This window comes from Bos taurus, chromosome 28, assembly GCF_002263795.3.
Source record: "Bos taurus isolate L1 Dominette 01449 registration number 42190680 breed Hereford chromosome 28, ARS-UCD2.0, whole genome shotgun sequence".
Lineage (NCBI taxonomy): Eukaryota > Metazoa > Chordata > Mammalia > Artiodactyla > Bovidae > Bos > Bos taurus.
In genome coordinates this window covers 30666807-30685924 of record NC_037355.1, presented here as the reverse complement: position 1 = coordinate 30685924, position 19118 = coordinate 30666807, and the positions used below count along the sequence as shown (strand labels likewise).

Below are 19118 nucleotides of genomic sequence, written 5' to 3'. Positions count from 1 at the left end.
TACTTCTGTTTAAGGGAATATTTATATACATTAAATAATCCTGGCTGTTGAGCCGAACTTGGCATTTATTAAGAATCCCTCCTCAAAGAGGTGAGGAGAAATGCGTGTGCAGAGGTGGGGTGGGGGTGTGGGGGGATTCATGCCCAGTATCTCTCCCTCCAGCTTTCCAGAGTCTTGGGAAAGTCCATCTTTCAGAAACGCTGAAGACCTGAGGGGCCTGCTCAAACACATCTGGAACTCAGCAGAGGTTCTCACAGTGTACACCTGGAGAAATCCCAGTCCCACCTCAACCCTCTCTCATTCCAGATTAATCTTGGATGTTGGGATCTTAATGCTCCCAAATGTAAACAGTTCCTTCTTGGGCTGTTATAGCCCCAGCCAGGCTGCAAAGCCCTGAAGTCGAATCCTGACTTCAATAGTCTGATGATAACACCCTACTTGGCTTGGCATTCTGGGCTCCTTTGGACAGAGCTCACCCCCTCAGCTTATCAAAACCTCCCCAGCAAGACTCAAATAGAAAGCTCCTTGAGGGGACCACCTAAGTTTAATTCACTCCTAAGGCCTCCACGTTTAGTATAGTTCTTTACACACAGGAAATATTTTCTAAATATTTGTTCAATTAATTACATTGGAGTTATTTTTGGACTCATTTGCTTTCTCAAAGAAGTTCATTTCTAATATATTTAGGTCTGATAAACTTACTCCTTTGTTAAATAAGACTTTCCCTATGGCTAACAGCAGCGCTGTTTCAGTTCAGTTCAGTCGCTCAGTCGTGTCCGACTCTTAGTGACCCCATGGACTTCAGCCTAACAGGCTCCTCCGCCCATGGGATTTTCCAGGCAAGAGTACTGGAGTGGGGTGCCATTGCCTTCTCTGCAGCACCACTCTAGATGCAATATAAATCTTGAAAAACTGAACAATTCTTAGCTTGCATCCAATAAGTATCAGATCATCAAACTGCCATGATTAAATTAAAAATATACTGCTCCTTTAATTAAATCAACAGAAGGAAACACTCACTGATCAGCAGAGCTTTTATAATAATAGATTTGTCTCATGACAATGAAAAATTTAAACACAGCATAGTTCTCATCTATCTCTGGTTGCCAAAAGTAGTTTGCTAGGCAGAGGGCAATGCATACTTTAAGTTACATGTCTCCTCTGTCTGGCCAGATAAAATTTCTGGTTAATGGTCGTTTAAGGAACTAATTTTTATATAACCCTTAATGTCTTGGGCCAAGTATGAAAACACTTAGAAATTTTTTCAACCCAGGGATTTTACTACGTGTACATACAAAATCTCTAAGAGTTCAGAATCTGCAACTAGGAGAAAGGTTGCCATGAATATGTTAAGTATGTAAATTAGAACAAAGGAAGCCTCTTCTATGTGGCCAATCTCCCACCCCTTCCCACTAAATGTCACTTTCCTTAACAGATAAAATACACACATGGGGAGTGAGAGAAAAGTGATCTTCTGCAGACTTCTAGGAACACTGAGACTTCAAGGTAAAAGATCCAGAAAGCAAGTTACATCACTTTGACAGAAAAGTTTTTCCCACGGTGAAATCAGTAAGAGGGACAATAAATAAACAACGGAAAAAAAAAAAAATCAAAACCACGGTGGACAGTGGACAGACAAAAGAGGCCTGAAGGTAAAGACAAGATAACAACTTACCAAGGACAGTCAAGGTATAAAACGGCACATTAGAGTCTGAATTTTACACATTTTGAGTGTATATTTGTGACATTCTTACTGGGCTGTCCACCACCCTGTCTAAGAAATTGAGCCTTACCTACTACCCAAGGTCATTCATTTACCACTTCTTACTGAGATGTACTCTACCTTAAGGACCAGTCAAGTGGGTCACAAACAATTTGACTGTCTTCAGGTCAGTTTTCTGCTAAGGCCAATGATTTCCAACTAACTGAAATACATCCCTAAAATTCTGCCAGGAGGGCAGCAGGAGGCATGATGGGCAGGCAACGGACGGGGAGCTTTTAACTTGCATCTCCCTTTTCCTGCTGCCGCACCTCACAGTCCTAAAATGGGGACCATCTTTTTACGCCTGACTCCTTTGCCCTTAAAGAGCTGTTTATCATCATGAAACAAAACTGTATTTTTTCCTTTGGAAATATACATGTTCTGTGACGGGACAGGAAACACTTAAGACCGTGATGGGTAGAACCATACTGGGCTCACAGTACTGATCTTGACTTTACTGGAAATTTTTAAGAGGTTAAAATTTCACCCAGGTAAGAGAGAAACAGATGAGAAACAACTTAATCTCCCATTTTATACATCCATTATTTCAATTCCATTGCTGACTGTCTGTAAACTTTTTACAAACTCTTAGAAACTCAAGCAAAAACAGTGCATGAGTCACTCTCCCAATAGTGTATAAATGATGAGGAATATGTTACTATATGCACACTATCATTCACTGAAATTTTTAGTTAGCTGTTTTTAATAAAGAAAATCCATAAGATTCTGGTACTGATTTCTTAAAATTCAGAAGGAGGTAAATAAAAGAAAGCACTAATATATCAACTCTCAGAAACCAGGTTTAAAATGTTTAAAACATTAAAAAAAACTAATGTTTTAACCTCGATTTACCAGATATTAGGGAAGAAATTAACTTTTTTAAACAAAGATAATTTTTTAAAGTAAGCAATCTTATAAAATGTTTATCTAACCAAATCCTGGCATTCTGGCTACAGCATCTCTATTGACATACCTAAAAAACCACAAATTACTATGAAATTGGTCTGGAAACATGTGGCCCATGGAGAAAAAGTGTTTAACAAAGAAAGGTTTCTCTCTAAATTACATTAGTATTCACAGAGCGGAACAGCTTGTTACAGATGCATGGCATTAGCCTCACGTTCAGTAATACCTTTACTAATAAGAGAATATATCCAAATATCACACTTCTTTTTTATAAAACGTAATTATCAGCGGCTAGAATTGAGAGCCCAGGGATGAGTTCCAGGATGTCAGATAAGAAGATGGCTGCAGAATGAAATTATCATTAAATATTAACTAAAAGTCAAACATGCAAGAAAATATAAAATATGCATCAGACAGTTTGAGGAAGAGGTTGAGGAAAAAAGAGAGTAAGCCAGATTACTTTAACAGCAAGAGGAGAAATATGAGGAATTTCTATTTGAACAGGAAAGGGATGACAGCAGAGGAAATCTTGAAGGAGGGGCAGGGCTCCAGGCCCTAAGTGAGGTGAAGGGGAGGATTCTGGAAGCCCATCCACATCCAGATCTGGGTCTCAGCATCAGGGAAAGGAGAGGGGAGGGTCTTTCCAATCATACCCTTCCCCCTGTAGACCACCCACCAAGGGCCTGTCTACATTAAGACTGCCTTCAAGGTCAACCTCAGCAGGAAGCCTAGGAGGGCTTTTGGCATCTAAAGCTCCACCCCTACAGTGTGTTGGCCTGCAGCATAGAGTTGAACATGTAAATGATGCCTGAAATAACATATACTTGTTTTCAGTATAATCAGTCAATCAAAAGTATCAGTGAAAGATATCAAATTATTATGTTTTGACAGAAGGACAGAAGATGGAGTCTGGGATGTCTGAAGCTGGCCAGAAGGGAAGGCAGGGAGCTAAGGGCAGTGGAAATGCCAGAAGAGTGAGGGACGTGCAGCTACAGGCCAGCACTTCACTTTACACAAGTTGATCTCAGGAAAGCCTCACGATAAGCCTACAGATGAAGTGGAGAGAGCCAATGAGGGGAATTCTAATCTACCCCCAATCTTGGAAAACTAATGCTATCTAATGAGAGTCAAACAATAAGTTATACACAGTATCCTTAAAGAATCAGAGTAAGATTTGCCTGAAGACCCAACAATTCTACTCCTAGGTTTATTCTAAGAGAATATAGGTGTGTTTCAGGCTTCCCTGGAGGCTCAGCAGTGAAGAATCTGCCTGCCAAAGTAGGAGACATAAGAGATGCAGGTTCAATCCCTGGATAGGGAAGATCCCCTAAAGGAGGGCGTGGCAACCCACTCTAGTATTCTCGCCTGGAGAATTCTGTGGACAGAGGACCCTGGAGGGCTATATATAGTCCACAGGGTCTCAAAGAGTCGGACACGACTGACGCGACTTAGCACACATGCACATAGATAGATCTATTTTGAAAGATCTGAAAACATGTGTCCACCCAAAAACTTGTACACAAATGTTCGTAGCGGTAAATAGCCAGAAAGTAGAAACAGCCTAAATATCTACCAACTTATAAATGGATAAACAAAATATGACATATCCATATAGTGGAATGTTATTCAGCAATTAAAAGGAATGAATCACTGCTTCATGCTACAACATGAATGAACTTGAAAACATTACGCTAAGTGAAAGAGGCCAGACACAAAAGAGGCCACAAACTGTATGATTCCATTCAAATGCAGGGTCCAAAACAGACAAATTCCAAACAGCCAGTACACAGACTAGAAGCTGCCAGGGGCTGAGGTGACTGCAAGTGGGTACAGGTTTCCTTTTGTAATGAAAATGTTCTGAAATTAGGTAGTGGTAAAGGTTGCATGGCTTTGTGAATATACTAATAAAACCACTGAACAGTATACTTTTAAAAGGGTGAATTTTAGGATATATGAATTATATCTCAATTTTTCAAAAAAATATTTGCTTGAAGACAATAAAATATCCAAAGACTGTCTATCAGAAGGGGAGACTTGTCAGCAACAGAAGCTCAGAAAGGGTGAAGAAACAAAATTGCCGTGTCCAGAGAAGAAGCTTCACCTGCAGAGAGACCAGGAACTTGGTCTGTTCCCGTTAAAAAGGCTTTTTTTTTTTTGCCACTTGTGGCTTGTGGGATCTTAATTCCCTGACCAGGGATCTAATCTGGGCCCTCAGCAGTGAAAGTGCACAGTCCTAACCACGAGACCACAGGGAATTCCTTCAGTTCAGTTCAGTTACTCAGTCATGTCCAACTCTTTGTGACTGCATGGACTAGAGCATGCCAGGCTTCCCCATCCATCACCAACTCCCAGAGCTTGCTCAAATGCATGTCCATCGAGTTGGTGATGCCATCCAACTATCTCATCCTCTGTCATCCCCTTCTCCTCCCGCCTTCAATCTTTCCCAGCATCAGGGTCTTTTCAAATGAGTTAGCTCTTTGCATTAGGTGGCCAAAGTACTGGAGCTTCAGCTTCAGCATCAATCCTTCCAATGAACATTTAGGGCTGATTTCCATTAGGATTGACTGGTTGGATCTCCCTGCAGTCCAAGGGACTCTCCAGAGTCTTCTCCAACACCACAGTTCAAAAGCATCAATTCTTCAGCGCTCAGCTTTCTTTATAGTCCAACTCTCACATCCATACATGACTACTGGAAAAACCATAGCTTCGACTTGATGGACCTTTGTTGGCAGAGTAATGTCTCTGCTTTTTAATATGCTGTCTAGATTGGTCATAGCTTTTCTTCCAAGGAGCAAGTGTCTTTAATTTCATGGCTGCAGTCACCATCTGCAGTGATTTTGGAGTCCAAGAAAATAAAATCTGTCACTGTTTCCAATGTTTTCCCATCAATTTGCCATGAAGTGATGGGACCGGATGCCATGATCTTTGTTTTCTGAATGTTGAGTTTTAAGCCAACTTTTTCACTGTCCTCTTTCACTTTCATCAGGGAATTCCTTAGAAAGGCTTTTCTGAACAGCATTAGCACTACAGAATTCACCCCAGGCTGGAGTGAACAAAGCCCCCCTGGAGTTGAGCAACACTGCAGCCCAAAGACCCTTTGTCAAAAGCTCAGATGTACTAAGCAGCTTCTGCTTCCAGTATGCTCCATGGATCCAATATCACTTATTTCTTGCTGTACATCATTATTATTTAATAATCTGATAATTATTTTGTATAATTTACAATTAAATATTTGATACTATTAAATTAGTACTAAAATTAAATTATTAAGCTGCCTTTCAATCTTTGTAAGCCCAGCCAAGGTGATTTTATCTTCAAGAGATAACTCACTTCTGTATTTTTAGGCCCAAGAGAATATGGTAAGACTAGGGCGACAACCACCCTGGTTTTCCTAGGACTGTCCAGGCTATATAGTACTGAAAGCTCTGCATCCCAGGAAATTTCTCAGTCCCAGGCAAACCAGGATAGTTGGTCACCCTAAATAAGACTCTGAAGTGAGTAACTACACCAAGACAATGTCACCCTATCAAGGGCAGATACTAAACAGAATGACTGACACAAACTCATTCTCACCACCTTTTTCTTTACCTTCAAACCAGAGAGACTGCAAAGTTAAACTCGTGACCTCCCAGAGCACTTGCAGCTTGTGACGACCATGCGACTTAGCTTGAGGCAACGAAGTACAAGCACAGGCCCCTGTGGTGGACAAGATGCCCCATTTCCTGAACAGAAAGGAAAAGCCTCCCCAGGAGAAAGCTTGTGCTGCTGCACCTGGCCCTTTCCCTCTTCTCCCTGGTGGAACACAGCAGTGGTGACTACACATAAAGAAGCTACACTGTGAGAACGAGACGAGTGTGAGGAAGGCCTCAGTGCTAAGGATGGAAAGCAGAAAGATGCAAAGGTGGAATCACGGCTTCTTGGCAGCCTTGGAGTGCCCACCTTGGCCGCTGCAGGAGACAAAAACCCCCTGCCTGTTCAACCTCCACTGAAGCTCTTGACTCTCTACTATCCAATGTCCCTTACCTACAGTATCTGTGAAACTTCTTGAGAAAGAGTCATCAGGCTACTCCAGGTTTAAAGGAAATCATGAGAAACAATATTAAAAAGTGAATTGTTCTCATTTTTATACCAGGTATATATATTTTATTAAAAAAAAAAAACAAACTCAGGGATGGAGTACAGCATGGATCAGACCTGGGATAGGGGTATTTGCTGGTTTGCTGTGTATACAACTAGGAAATGTTTTAAAGCTGAAAGGTTAATAGTTTGTTTCATAGTCAGGAAAGAGGCATGAAGGTCAAATCTACAATATCAAAATGGCCTCTTCAAAATGTCATATAGTTTTCTTGGAAATATTCCATTTTGAATCAACAAATGTTTTTTAACTTTTAAAGCTTCAATAGATACTTAATCTTTCTGCTTCATGGATGAGCAGACTAAGGCTCAGAGATAAAAAGTGAAAGGCCCACATTCACAGTTAGGAGGCAGAGGAGCCAGGACCTAGCACCAGCCCAAAGACTTCCAGCCTCTGACCCAGGGCTGTCAGGGCTGGAGAGGGTGCTTTGAAAGATGCACCAGTTTGCCTAAATGAGGAGAGGACAAGATGAAGCTCCACATGGTGGCACATATAACTTCACCACAGTTTCTTTAAAAAAAAAAAAAAAGGGGGGTATAAACAAGTCTAAGTTTATTATAAAGAGGCTTTACTCTCTATATAAAGATTTATATATTAACGTATATGTGTGTGTATTAGATAATAAAGTATCTTGTGGATCAAAGTAGTCGAGATATCTATAATACAATTATTAAAAATAAAATGAAAAAAAAATTTGCTGATCAGGGAGAAAACGAAAAGTAAAATTGCTCAAAATACCTAATAAAATGAAGACCAGGCCCCCTTCCTGGACTGATCCTTGAATGTCAGTATTCCCAGAGACCCGCCCTCTCCTCAGCAACCACTGCTCCCCACTCTTCTCACTCATCCCACACAATAGACTAGAGACGTCTCAGTACTTTGGTGTGTCCTCTCGGACACTGCTCCACACCCGAGACCACGCTTCTCCTTGACCTCAGTTGCACACTATTCTCTGCCTCCACTCTCTCTGCCCGACAATCAACCTGTCACACTTCACCGGTCATGTATCTGAAATACAAATCTCTCCTCCTCCGCTTAAAAGCCTACTGACAGAATAAAATCCAAGTTTCTTCACTGGACACAGCTCTACCATCCTCTCAGCCTCATCCTCCCTCACACTCCCCCTCCTCCAAGCCATACACTCTGTTCGGCCATCTGCTGTTTATCCGTCTCCCAAACGTGCATTCTGGATTACACCTCCAAAGTTCTGGGTTCACTATGCCCTGTGCCTAGAATGCCATCCCCACTTCGGGGCTGTCTGGGGCACTCTGACACTAAATCTCAACCTAAAATTTCCTTCCTCTGCAAACCCTTGCCTAGAAAAACAAGTTTCTCTCCTTCTTCATGCCCAGCCCACTTACTTAGAACACAGCATCAGCATGAACGTTAGTTCATAACTAGTTCTTTATTGAGTAACCAATGCACCCAACTAGAGTCTCCCTGGTTGGCCAGTACATACTATACCCATAATAGGTAGCCAGGAAACAGACAGAAATATTTCATGGGTCACTGACAAAGAGTGAAGCCCATTTATCCTTGAGTTTCTTAAGGAAAAGAGTAGTGTCTTAATCATTTCTGTATCCCTAACACTGGCAAATCTGAGATGCCCAATAACTATGTGCTGAACTCGCCATCATGGCTCCTTACAAATAACGCCACTGAGTTGTGATTTAAAGCCATCCCTTTCTGTGAACTGAGAAATGTCTACTCAGACAGAGGTGTCATTCAGAGAAACTTCATTTTGACAGATGTATTTTTTATTTGTTTTACACTTTTGTACAACCAGCATGCATTATTTTTATAATTGGGTATTTACCTTTGAGGGGAGAGGAAACAGTGGGCAGAGAGACTGTCAATGTTATTACTCACTGTTGATTATATAGAATTAGAATCCAAAAACATATTATCCTTAAGTTCAGAAAAGGCTGGAGAAATGTTCTCTCTTCATAGCTCTATGCTTTTGACAGTGAGAATCTTAAAAACCATGCTTCTCTTTCCCCTTAGCGTTCAGAATGTTTAGAACTAACTATTTCAATCTAGACATAGGATTTATCTAGTCTTTCATCTTATTTCTGTTACTTTAGAAAAGAAGATTCATATATTAAATATATTTTAATCACCTAAGTCACCTAAAATCATTTTTTGGTTCCAGGCATAGTATAACCACCATATATAAAGGTGAAATTTGGCAGAGCCACTTTCAGCAGCATCAAAGCCATAGTAAAGCTTTGGAAAAAAGTACATATCTCTCAAATCTTGGCAAAATAATTCCCCCCTTTTCTAAATTATTTCAATGAATTCTAAAGAGCTTATTCACTTCAAATGGGATCTTAAAACCACCACATATTTAAGCATCATTAAAAATCTAGTGTAAAGTATTACACTGCCCACATTGACACATAAAACCTTAGCACTACATTATTCTTTCTGCTCCCAGAAACCCTTGTAGTTGGCTTACTTTTGCCATGGACTACAAGGCCTCCTTAAATGAGAAATAATTCTCTACAATATTTAACAAAGCAATAACTCCTCAAAATAAAACTCTGCCTTAGTATTTGGAGATGCCTAAGAAATAGTACCATGAAAAGCACACACACACAAGCAAAGATCAGCTTTTGATAAACAAGTCTTTGCATGAGAAACAGTAACATCGGTCACCAAAAAAGAACACTTCTATGTATCTCCCACATTCCATACATAACAGAGGGGACATGATCCTAAGAAGTCAAAGCATATTTTTTTACTGCCATAGTGAAAAAATGGGAGATACATTTACATTTTCAGAGCTGTTCAAAGAGTGGGCAAAGTTGACATGAAGTTGCAACTGCAAATATTTGTTCTTTTCTTGGTTTAAAACTTTCATGATGATAAAAACTCTGTATAAAGAGCCACTAATTAAAAAGGCATCTATTTGTCTTATAGGATGCTTGAATTTGTATGTTTATTTGAGATGAATAAAATGGTACACACTAGAAAGCAATGGGAATTAGAATTTTTAATTTTATTGGTTTAACGAGTTCCTCCTGAGATTTCATTTGTCAAATCTAAGAAGCTCCTTTACACAATAATTTGTTCGACAAGGTAGCAGTATGGTATAAATTAATATCTCCCCTGACCTTGAAAGTAAAGAAGGACAGAGACTTCCCTGGCAGTTCAGTGGTTAAGACTGTGCTTCCAAGGCAGGGAGCTCAGGTTTGATTCCTGGTCAGGGAAAATCCCATGGATGGAGGAGCCTGGTAGGCTGCAGTCCATGGGGTCGCTAAGATTCCCATACGACTGAGAGACTTCACTTTCACTTTTCACTTTCATGCTTTGGAGAAGGAAATGGCAACCCACTCCAGTGTTCTTGCCTGGAGAATCCCAGGGATGGGGGAGTCTGGTGGGCTGCCGTCTATGGGGTCTCACAGAGTTGGATACGACTAAAGTGACTTAGCAGTAGCAGTACCAGGGAACTAAGATCCCACTAAGATACTGCATGACACAGCCAAAAAACAAAAAACAAAGGAAGGATAATGTGTGGTGAAGAAACAGCAAATTAAATGTCTGAGAAAAAGACAATTTTCTATTACTTAATCGAGTAAGAAGGTTCCCTCATTGTGCAAGACTCCTTAAATATCTCAGAGAACTAGCTAAACCAAATTGATTATCGCACAGCACACACAGCCATTTCTGCTACTACTTACCTCTATGCTAACCTGGAATATAGACCTTAAAACTGATTTCTTGCAATAAGCACCACTCCAACAAAAAACTAGGAGTTACTGAGTTCTTATTGTGTGGCAGGGACTGTTTGAAACACTGTGTGCATTTCCTAATTTAATTTACCAAACAGATCTGTGAAATGAGTACTATTCTAATTTATCAAATAAAAAAATTAAAAACATGTATCTCACACAGAGAAGTAACGTCTCAGAATAAATAAATTCACTTACTGCTAGTAAGTCCAGGGCTCAAAAAAGCAGGGAATCAGCTGTTACATAAATTGATATTGGGCCCTTCCCCCTCCCTCCATAAAACATCTTCTCCAGGTGCTCACAGAGCTTTTCCTCCACCTTTCTCTTAACTGCCCTTGGGCTCTGTCCCCAGGCCTCTGCTCTTCTGATCCACACTCCCAGCTCACCCACCCCAGGCCTACCCAACCCCGCAGCCTGACCCCGGGAAGCTCATCCAATCTCAGTCCTTTTAATATCAGCTATATACTAATGGCTCTCAAATTCTCCAGTTCAGACTCTGACCTAAGACTTTGACCATCCAACTGACCACCCTGGGTCTCCACTTGTTTGTCCAACAGGCCTCTGAAACTCATGGCCAGGAACAGAACTACTGAATTACTTTCCTCTACAATCATATTTCTACATCAGCCTCTAGTCTTCCTTACCAGTAAATGGCTCCATCATCCACCTAGATTTATCCCTGTATCCCTTCCCTCTACATCCTATATCCAATCCATTATTTGGTCCTGTTAGCTTTTTTTTTTTTAAATTTTATTGAGGTATAGCTGATTTACAATGTTGTATTAATTTCTGTTGGACCACAAAGTGATTCAATTATACATATATATGTGTGTGTATGTGTATATATACACCCATATATATATATATGTGCTAAGTCACTTCGGTCATATCTGACTCTTTGCCACCCTATGGACCAAAGTGCGCCAGTCTCCTCTGTCCTTGGGATTCTCCAGGCAAGGATACTGGAGTGAACTGCTATTCTCTCTATACACACACACACACACACACACACACACACACACATATACACACACACCCTTAAAGGAGTACTGGGACCTCAACTTAAAAACCCCTGAACTTGGTGACCTCAAAGGCCACCTGCTACTTTAAAATGTTATTTTCTAGTTGAAGAACTACTCAATGGTTTTACTACGCTAGGGCTTCCCTGGTGGCTCAGACCGTAAAGAATCTGTTTGCAATGCAGGAGACCCTAGTTCAATTATTCCTGGATTGGGAAGATCCCCTGGAGAGGGAAATGGCAAACTACTCCAGTAATCTTGCCTGGGAAATCCCACGGACAGACGAACCTGGCGGGCTACAGTCTATGGGGCCGAAAGTTGGACATGACTTAGTGAGTAAACCACCACCACCATTATATACGTGTTATATATTTCCTTTCCATTATGGTTTATCACAGGATACTGAATACAGATGCCTGTGCTATACAGCGAACAGGTCCTGTTAGCTTCGTCTCCAAAAAAAATATCCTAAATCTTACTTCCTCCCTTTCCACTCTCCCTTGATGCCCTCGCCACTGCTCTGTCCCGCCAACACCCTTGGCTTGTTTCCAGCTCAGGACCTTGGCCTGGGCTATTGCTTCTGCTTGGGTCACTCTTCCCTGAAGCAAAGCTGCACCTTCAGTTTCACTTGGGTTTGAACTCAAATGTCACCTTCTCAGAGAGGCCTTCCTAGATCAGTCCTCCTAAACCTTTAGAGCACCGATCACTCACAAAACTGAAGGAATCTTAAAGTTTCACTTGGTAACGTGTTTAAAGATAAGCTCCTTGAGGGCCAGAGCTGTTCTGCTCATTGCTGTTGCCTAGAACAACAGCCTGGCACACGGCAGGCACTCAATATTTGCAGACTCCAAGACTGGAAGGGGAGGATGACTATGAAGTCCACAAAAAACACACTGACTTAAAGCCCATCAATCATTAAGAAAATAAACACAGGACAGCCAACAGTAGCCACCCAAGTGAGTTTATCTTCTGCTTTCTTATTGCCACGGGGATTGTAAGACCTGTTTACAATGATCCTGTGCATGGTGCTTCAATTTTCAAGGGTAACTCAAAGTAAATAACACATTTTATATCATGATGAGAATACACATATGTACATATTTAACTAAAACTGAAGTTTCATGAAACATTACGTATCCTTTCCACACAGGACATGCTACAACGTTTCTTTTTTACTGTTTTTTATTTTTATTTTTTTATTTTTTTTAATTTTATTTTATTTTTAAACTTTACATAATTGTATTAGTTTTGCCAAATATCAAAATGAATCCACCACAGGTATACATGTGTTCTAAAGCTGCTAACAACTACAACATCAATTTCACAACCAATGGATGGGATAGGATTCAGTTTGAAGAACATTTTTAACTCATGCCTATATTTTGTTTCTTCTGGGTAAAGAGAGTAAAATTTCTGCCTACATCTGGCAACTTCAAATGAGCCACTTCACAGCCCTGAGCCTCACCTCACCTGTAAAATAAATCACTATGTTAACTACTCATAAAGTGGCTGCCTTCAGTAGAATGGATTGGGGTGAGAGTACTCTGGGAAGAAGATTCTTTTGGAACTCAATCTGTTCCCCTAAGGAGACAATTTCAACCTCCTGCTCTTCCCCAGGCCACCACATCCACTCCATCAGCAAGTTCCAATAATTCTAGCTCCAATTCACATTTCAAATCTGTCCTCTTCTCTCCATCCCACTGTGACACCGCAATCCACGTCTCCATCATCCCAACAGCCTCCTTCTGGACTTGTCTACCCCTACTCTGCTGCTAAGTCACTTCAGTCGTGTTCGACTCTGTGCGACCCCATAGTCGGCAGCCCACCAGGCTCCCCACCCCTGGGATTTTCCAGGCAAGAACACTGGAGTAGGTGATCCCCTGTAATTCCTCTCATACACAGCAGCCTCAGAGACCTTTAAAGTTTTGTTTCGGGAAAAAAAAAAAACTTCAAACCCACAGAAAAGTTGCAAGGATATTACAATAAACAGCCATACGTCCTCTAACATATTTGTCACCTTCTATTCCTCCCTGAACTATTTGAGAATAAGCTGCAAAGACCAAGACTCTTCACTCTTCTTAAGAACAAGGACACTCTTTTCATAACCACAAGGAGTTACCAAATTTAGGAAACTTAATATTGATACAATACTATTATCTAATATGCAGTTTGTATTCAAATTCTGCCATTTATCCCAGCACTGTCCTTTAGAGTTAACATTTCCTACCTCCCCCACCTCAATCCAGGATTGCACATTTCATGTAGGTGTCAGGTCTCTGGATAATTTTAAAAACATAAGTCAGATTCTGTTGTTCCCCAACTTTAAACTCCCTGCTGATCTGTTTCTCTCGGTTACAGCCACACAAGCTGCCCTTTTCTTTCCCTTCCCTCCTGGAGCCCCTCAGCTCTTTCCACAGCCGACCCCTCCTCATCTTTTCATCTCTACCCAGGGACTTCCAGGGCACAGTGTCTACAGACACATCCTTGGTTTTCCTCTGTCTCACTTCACTCTTGATTACCTTCCTGTCACTTAACAGTCCGTATATACCTTGTTGGCTTATTTGCTTATCAGCACCTAATTCTGTGAAAAGAGAACAGTGTTTGGCTCAGAGTAGACACTCAATAAATATTTTTGAGTGAATAAATGAAAGAATAAACAAACGGCTCTTTAAAAAGAGTGGCCTTGTCAAGACCTCACTGTGTAAGATCGCACACAGGAAGGGACAACTCAGTGAGACCACTTCCCCTCTGAAGGGACAGCAGTCGCTTGTGGGCCCAGCCGGGGGCAGTCAGCGTGAATGCACACCCTCAGGGAAGCACTGTGAAGGTTTCTAAGATCAATGGTGACAAGAGGGGTTAGCGGGCCAGCACAAGGTGGTTTCGAGTGTGAGAAAGATCCACGTCTTCAGCTTGAAAGGGGAAGGCCACAATATTTTAGAGACAGGGCTGGCTCTGGAGTCAGAAGACGGGGTTAGCTTCCCATCTGTGTGGCCGTAACTCTCTCTGGGCCTCAATTTCCTCAAATGTTTATTAAGGATAATGCCTCGCTCTTAGCCCACGTGGGAGCAGAGGGTCCTGCAGGTCCTTTGAAACAAAGGGAAACAGGCTCCTGAATAGAGGTGAGGAGCAGTGAACCAGGGCGCACAGCTGAGCAACAGTGAGTGCTCACTTCTGAACCGCAGCCTAAGTGAAATGCCAGCACCGTATCTGGCAGAGTAGGCTCTCAATAGTTCCCTTCTCGCTCTTGTTCAGCCCTATTTGGACCCAGAGGAGAGAGCAGCTCAAAATATGCGAGCATTCAGATACCAACAGAACCTAGAACAAAAGCTGCTTCTGGGCACAGGGGCCCCATCCTCCCTGTGGCGGGAGCAGAGGCTGCATGACCACTTGGGAGGATTCTGCAGAAGAGACTCAAGCGCGGGCTCAGCCCCATGACCCACAAGGTCTTTTTCAACCTCAAGAGTCTGTGATTTCTTAATTGAATTAAGTATGCCCCTGTGGTAGGCAGCATGGATGTTATCAATTTAAGCTTTAGTCTCACTCTCCAAGGAATTGACAATCAGCCTAGAATGTCAGCGCCCACAGAACTGACGAGTTACAGACAGTGCCAAGGAGCAGGATGGACAATAAGGACCACAGTGCTACAGTGGCCCAGAGGAGACCAGGAGACTGTCCGTGAAGAGGTGAAAAGTCTGCTAGGATGCGAAGGCCGGTGCATAACGTAAGGCTATTTAAGGGGTGTATTCTCCGTTAATGAATTCAGTGGTAGTTTTCCTCTTGTGGTGCTGGCTCTGGCCTTAGCTTGACACGTGTAGCCATGTACCGACACGTCCAGGACAGGACGCATGTACATCTGATTGTTGGTTTAACATCCAGCACAGGTACCAGAGCATGTGGCTATTTGGCAAATATTCGGCTATGTGGGGTGAGGTGGCATAGGGTGGTGGGAAGAAGACAGGAAGGGCTGAAGCATCCTCTATGGGACCTAAAGAGCAGGTTGAGCCTGCAGGAGAAACAAGAGGGCCCTGGTAGCAGGCTGTGCCCGGAACACAGCCCCCAGAACCAGGGAGGGTGGTGGCTGGGAGATGGATTCCAGTCTGTCTGTTGTCCAGACACTCTAAAGGGCAACCTTCTACCCTAAACTCAAAACTGGTTTTTAAAATGTCAGAGATTGAAAATGAACTGTTTTTATTTGACTCTTTCAACTTTTTTCCAGTTGCAGGAGTCTACGGATTACTTTGCCAAGATTTTTAAATTACCAAGCAGTTGGCTTGCTTACACATTTCGAGTATCTGATTTATTTTTGACCATCCTAATAATCACTATATATCCCACAGAGTTATGTATAACATACAGAGTCTCTTCTTTTTTTAAAAAAAAATTATTTTATTGAAGTATAGTTGGCTTACAATGTTGTGTTAACTTCTACTGTATAGCAAAGTGATTCATTATACACATATATTCTTTTCATATCCTTTTCCATTATGGTTCATCACAGGATACTGAATATAGTTCCCTGTGCTATACAGTAGCAGAGTCTCTTCTAACAAAATTCTAGCCTCAGACGTCGATAGATCATGTCTTTTGTACTATAAACACCTGCACTGTTTAATTTGTTCCATTAGCTCACAAGTGTTTCACAGAAGAGAAGTGGCGATTAAAATCATCGCTTTCAAAAGACAATTCATGTTTAAAGAAGCAAAGTGAAAATGAAAAGATCAAATGGATCTATTTGAAATGAGCTGATATGTAACTGTGAGATTCAGTGGTCATCAATAAATAGACTGCTGCTTGCCCCTCATTCTAGATTAAGATATGGAATAGCCCAAGTGAGAAGCTACTCAACTCTAAAATGTAAACCATAGGCTGCAATTCCAATGACCCACCCTGAGGACTTCTGCTTTTAGGTCTCATTTCTTAAGTCTCTGTATGCTATCTCAGACACAGACAGGATCAGAAAACATACGACACATCTCCTGATCATCCTAAACACACTCTGCCACAACTCTCCAAGTCTGGTGAAAATCTGTCCAACTGTTTTTGGACAGACTCTGTGTTCCTGCAATGGAGTAAAAGACAAACAAAAATTTAATATTAGCTAATAAATAATATAACTCCTTGCGCTCACTCAACAGAGGTGAACAAAGAAAAAAGGCCTCCATCTTCATGGAGCTCTTCCACCTAGGGGGACAACTGAAGTTAAATAATAACCAGACAAATAAATATGCAGTTGTAGGCTGTAATAAGTGCTGATAAGATAAAGTATCGGGTACTTCGCTGGAATTACTTAAGGGACTTCATTTGGATGGGAGGTTCAAAGAGATTAGGAAAAATGTTTTAAAAGAATCACATTTAAAATGGAAAATATTTATGAATTAATAGTATTTTTTTAAAAAAAGCAGAATATACAGCTATGGATATGATTTGACTATAGTTATATAAAAGGGCATGCATAGAGACAAATCTGAAAGAGAAATACAAAATAAAATGGTTATGTGAGGGTGGCAATGTTAAGGACAGTGTTCACATTTCAAAATTTTCCTTTAATGTTGCTTTATTATTTTCACCATAATTAAGATAAGCACAGACAGAATCTAAAGCCCTAAAGAAGTTTCTGCCTACTCTAAGGCTTGACCAAAAATCTGTGGCTTAGATCTTCATTAAAATAGCAGCATGGCAAGAGAGAGGACAAACCCTGGAGGCTGAGAGCCCTGGACCACTAAGGCCCAGGCACTAATAAGCTGCGTGACACTGGACGAGCTACCCTTCCTGGGAGGCTGTTTCATCATCTCTTGAGATGGAACTAATGAGATCTACCTCATAAAGCTGTTGAGCGGATAAAAGAAAAGAGCATATGTAAAGGACCAAGTCCAAAGCCTAGCACACAGTATGTGTTTAATAAATGTTGATAGACATCATGATCATTACTAGCATATAAATCCAAATGAAAAAGTGGGCTTTGAATCAAAAGTCTCCCAGGCCTAACAGATGACCAAACTAGAGAAATCAGATGACTCATCAATCATTGTTAAATGACTTCTCTCTGACAACAAGGAAATCAACTAGTGGCCAGTCACTTTCTCTGAGGCCCCCTACGCTGTACTCTGAGTAAAGCCAAAAAGATGAGTCCAAGAAAAACTTTCCTAAAGATGAAATGAGCCACACAATTTTGGCAATTTAATAAAAACAATTTAGAACCCCTTTATTAAAAATAAAGCCTCCTGAAACAGTTTCCAGAAACTGAGACTAGAATTCATATAAAAATATGGCAGATTCAAAACAAAATAGCCCTACAAAAATTATACAGCCGGAATCTGCCAAAAGATGATATCACGAAGGCATGCTTTTGGTTTCCAGGATATCTGTGAAAATAAACTAAAAAGACAACAACTCCATTAGTCTACCAAGCATTTTCAAACACAGACTCTGCCCTAAAACTAGAATGCTTCTAACATCAAATATTATGATAGGATAATTTTTCCAACTTAAAACATTAGGTTACAAAAATGCACTCATCCAAACACTCAATAAATCACTGCTTTAAATCATTTAGTTAACTGAGCAAGAAGCAAAAACGTTTTTGTTCATTTGCTTCCGTCAGAATAGAAAACAGTGTCAAAGGAGGAAGAAGGCTTTCGCTCCTGCTTTGTTGAATACCTGGATTAGACTGACCACCCTTTAAGATAGCCTTTGTGTGCTTCCAAACCCAAACCAAGCCACACAGAGCAGCTGCTCACTGACCAACTGGTCTGCAGAATTCAATGAATGACAAAAGGTTACCTTAATTCAATAAGATAATCGGCACACATTTACCCACCACCCAGAGTCTAACCATCTGCAAGGCGGCAGAGCCAAATGCCTATAAAACAACTGGCCGTATGCAGACATGTCCTCATGTCCCTCATGTCAACGACGTTTCTCTCTTAGCAACAGCTACAAAGAAGCTGAACTTTCAGAAAAATTTCAAGATTTCATGATCCAACAACTTGTTAGTAAGTTATTTTGAGTGCCACTGAGATTTCCAGGCCAGATGGGTAATATGTTTTATTCAATTGAGTCTTGTGCTGGGATAACAAAATGTGAGACAGACACGATCTGGGTCCTTTCACTGTTCAAGAGGCAAAGCGACCTAGTGGCTTCCAAATAACAGCAGGGACAATGTAGCAGGAAAGAAAAAAATAAAGAGAGAAAGGAAAACAAAAAGATCAAAACCCCAGGAAAACCCCAAGGACAAGAGCAACTTCAGAGCAAGAAACCACTAACTATTTAGACTGCAGAATCTGACATCTGCCTTAAGGCCAAGATGCCATTCAGCTAGACATGCATCTGTAGTGATCAAAACTACCCAATAATAATGATGTTGATGATGATTCAACACAGAAGGTTTAAAAACAAAGACATAATAGGAACTATAAACAGTATACAAGTTTATTTTCTTTCTAACACACTACACTAAAATCAATGGATGCAGCATTTCTCAAAGTGTAGGATTCAAGATGCTTTGAGGTGAGATTCAAGATAATTTGAAGCAATCTACATCACCCAGAATAAGAAAACCGTTG

General features: G+C 41.0%; 1 protein-coding gene and 1 non-coding gene across 7 annotated transcripts in view; both read right to left on the bottom strand.

Moving 5' to 3' along the window:
- Positions 1–19118, bottom strand: part of KAT6B (lysine acetyltransferase 6B) — a 182089-nt gene that overhangs the window by 126476 nt on the left and 36495 nt on the right. The gene's annotated exons all lie outside the window — the stretch shown is intronic.
- On the bottom strand, positions 6064–6148 carry MIR584-3 (microRNA mir-584-3). Its single transcript, NR_031338.1, has one exon. It is a non-coding gene; the product is annotated as a microRNA mir-584-3 (primary transcript).